Source organism: Octopus bimaculoides, chromosome 17 (assembly GCF_001194135.2).
Source record: "Octopus bimaculoides isolate UCB-OBI-ISO-001 chromosome 17, ASM119413v2, whole genome shotgun sequence".
NCBI lineage: Eukaryota > Metazoa > Mollusca > Cephalopoda > Octopoda > Octopodidae > Octopus > Octopus bimaculoides.
In genome coordinates this window covers 52538163-52542547 of record NC_068997.1, presented here as the reverse complement: position 1 = coordinate 52542547, position 4385 = coordinate 52538163, and positions in this window count along the sequence as shown.

The window sequence follows — 4385 nt, the reverse complement described above, 5'->3', positions numbered from 1 at the left end:
ATATATATATATATATATATATATAACATACGCACATACATGCACACGCTCGCACGTATATATATATAAATGTATGTATGTATGTATGTGTGTGCGTGTTTTGTATTTCAAATTTTCTCCCTAAGACACTTTTTCTATTTCCCCCTCTCTCTGCCCCCTTTTCCATCATCCTGCCAATGAAGACCTGGGGCCTAGTGTCTAGACAGTTACAAGCCCTCCACCCACCCCCATACTGATGACTGTAGGTAATTCTTCAACAACGACTTTATATTGTATTATGGTCCCGTCGAGCTTTCAATTGGCCGTAACAAACATTATTATTATTATTATTACTATACAATGCGGCAGTTTGGCATAATCGGTAGAGCATCGAACAAAATGGCAGCGATTTGGCAGATTAGTAGTGTGACGGATAAAACGCCTTGTGGTGATTAGTTAAGTCCCTACTGAGGTCAGCTTTGCCATTAATTCTTCCGGGGTCGATGACAAACAGTCCAAATTCCATCGAGGCCAACTTTGCCTTTCATTCCTCCGGGATTGATGCAATAAAATACGAGTGAAGTTGTGGGTTCGATGGTATCAACCAGCACCCTCCCTTCAAATCTACTGGACTTGTGCTGGAGTCGATACATAACCAGCTATTCCCCTCCCCTCAAACTTCAGGACACTTTAAGGACGGTGTATTTGGTTAGCAGACTTGTTAGAGTGTCGGACTGAATGTCATGCGTCTTTTTTTTGTTTGTTTTTTTGTTCCGGCGTTTTACGTTTTGATTTCGAATCCCGGTGTGCTCAAACTTCACTTTCGTCCCTCCGAGATCGACAAACTATCCGGTCAAGTACTAGGGTCAATGCATTCAACTAGTAAGCACCCTTCAAAATTACTGGCTTCAAACGTAAATTAGAAACCTATACAGAAGGTGTCGAGCTGGCAAAATCGTTACCGCTCCGGACAAAATTCTTAACGGCATTTAGTCCGTCTTTACATTCTCTCAAAATACGAAGCTGTGTATCTGAGAAATAATAATAATAATAATAATAATAATAATAATAATAATAATAATAATAATGATGATGATAACAACAATGTAATTATGATGACGACGACGACGATGGTAATGATGATGAGGATGATGGCGATGATAATTAATGATGTTGATCGCTATTATTGTTGCGGTTTAACGTCGGGTCATCTCTGATCGAACGGGTCAAGGATAAAAGGCGTCCCTTCCATGATCAGTATAAGCGCAAATTGAGGCATGACCTTTCTTTGGATATACATATGTATATGTATATTCACACACACACATATATATATATGTATATACATGTATATATACACATATATATGCTTACACATGCACACGCATATATATATATATATATATATTTTAAAATTATATATACTTGCAACAACACTACAATTCCAGTCGTCACCACTATCATCACTACCGCAAATATCAATAGACAACCACCGTTACCACCACAACCACAACTACGACGACGACGACGACCACCACCACCACCACCACCACTACTGCTACTACTAGCTTCTCCATTCTCAGATTGAAGCGTTTAATCTGTTCTACATCTGCCAAGCCAGTTTCTCCATACCTTCGCACAAATTCTTCCTTTTCACGTCTTCATTCTTTGCAGCTTTCTCTAACACACACTCACAGCATTCGTTTTTGTATTATTCTGTTATACTGTAGTCTTGTATGGAACATACGTACATGATGTTGTCGCTCTTGCTATACTTGTCTTTGTTGTTTAGTGTCTGGCTTAAGCCGTCACCTAATAAATCTATGACCAATGGTATTCCAGTTATGATTATTCGACCATTCTATTTCAAAGAATTTTAAAATTATTATTCAGGCTTTGTGCGTCTTGAACTACATTTCCTAATGTAAAGGTACATAACCAATAACCACAGGGTACACTTCCATTTCCGCCAGTACATTTTCATTTTGTCAGCCACTGAACGAATATAAAGTGCTCTCTTCCTCCCTCTCTCTTTCTCCTTGCAAAGCCTTCGTCGGCTAATGTTGATCATTTACGTATTTACATATATGTTGCATAATCTACTCCAAACTAGAAACTATTAATTATTATCCTCGCATAATACGATTATCAATGAAACTAACCACACGCTATCAACATATTTAACAATACAAAGAACAAAATCACCATAAACCATGAACCCTCTAACAAGTTCAACCTCACGAGAATAGAAGACAACTCAGGAAAACGAAACTCCAAGGTACAAAAGATTCACAGAAAACAAGCATATCAAACATATGCTCCCATCATCAGCTGCCTAATGGATATCACTCTGGTTTCGACACCTCGACAGGACTATTCAATCCGGCGGTGTCAACAGCATTAAAAATATGAACGTTATCTGGAAATCAATAAACATGTAGCAGGAGCGAATGATTAGTATAATATATCCATCACATCTCTACCCCTGTTTATTACAAATGCCAACATCGAATATGAACAAAATCGTATTAAACCTATAACTTAAAAGTACAGTAATTAATATCTGGTATCTAAAAAAAACAAAAAAAAAAAACAAGGAAATTACTCCAAACAAAGGACATTACTATCTCAAAAATTATAGAACAAAATGGAATTAGCGAACCAAACCAGTGATGTTGCAGCCATTGTTGTGAAAGCGGAAACAGTCCGAGGAGAAACAGTAAAGAAATTTGTCCGACGCTGTGCAGTGGTACTTTATTGGCGCTCCTGGAAAGCTAAAATGTAAAATTGACCTGGGCTGGACTTGAAATCAAAGTGCAGAAAGTGTCTCGAAGAATTTTGTTCCACTCTCTGCCAACTCGCCACCATTCACTAATCCTTTATTGACTCCCCAAAATGATAAAAAAAATAAAAAGAAAAACCCGAAAACGACCTGGGTGGGATTCGAACTCAGAACATTGAGGAAATTCTATTCAATGCCTTCAATGTCTCTACCACTTCTCTGCCTTATCGCTACCGTATATATATATATATATATTTCTTTTGTAACTATTTACTCTAAAAGCCAATATTGCCGTGACGTATTAACTGAACATTTATCAACGCACTCCATTAATGAAACACAATGAAAGAAGCGAAGTATCTGTTGACCCTTGACATGAAATGTCATTATAGGTCAATAAGGTCTAACATTGTCGCTTTATTCAAGTTTAATGAACTTTATTGTATCCTAGCAACGGTTCTCTTGCAGAGATTATTATTATTATTATTATTATTATTATTATTATCCTCACAGCTCTCACACCTCATTCCATCTCGCTTTCATTTACCTAAGTTGATGTCGTTGTTGCTACTACTGCTGCTGCTGTTGTTGCTTTGCTGCTGCTGCTGCTGCTACTACTACTACTACTGCTGCTACTGCTGCTGTTATTGCTGCTACTGGTGCTGCTGTTACTACTGCTGCTACTACGGCTGCTACTGCTGGTGATGCTGCTGTTGTTTTGCTGCTGTTGCTTTGCTGCTGTTGCTTCGCTGCTGCTGATACTGCTGCTGCTGCTGTTGTTGCTTTTATTGTTGTTTCTGCTCCTGCTCTCCGACTGCTGTTCTTATTGTCGTCAGCCACGACTGTACGGGCTGATGATCAAAGACAACCCAACTATGACCATCCAACCTTTTCCATATCTAGAACTGTAGTATATATATATATATATATATTTATATATATATATATATATATATATGTAGATATATATGTATATAGGGGTTTCTTTCGGTTTCCGTCTACCAAATCCACTCACAAAGTTTTGGTCGGCCCGAGGCTATAGTAGAAAACACTTGTTCAAAGTGTCACGTAGTGGGACTGAACTCGGCACCATGTGGCTGGGAGGCAAGCTTCTAACCACACAGCCACTTCTGCACAAATTAAACACCGCCAAGTTGCGATGAGGAATTTAAAGACGTGATACAATTGTTGTTGTTGTTTTTGTTGTTGTTGTTGTTGTTGTTGTTATTGTTGATGTTCTGTTAGCGTTGATTTTTTTTTATAGTGTGTTGGTTTTGTTGTTGTGAAAGTTAGTGCTGTTGTTATGCGAGTATGTGTGTGTTTCTTTGCGTTTGTGTTTGTCCCCCACCACCGCTTGACAACCGGTGTAGGTGTGTTAGCGTCCCCGTAACTTAACAGTTCGGCAAATGAGAATGGTAAAATAAATAACCAGCTTAAAAAAAAAAAAAACAGTATTGGGGTCGATTCATTCGACTAAAAATTCTTCAAGGCGGTGCCCCAGCATGACCGCAGTCTTATGATTAAATCAAAAGATTCTCTCTTGCTTTTTAGCTCCGTTTCTACAGAAGTCGATGCCGCCATTATAAACGCCGTTGTTGCGTTCATTGTTTTTTTCTTTTTTTTT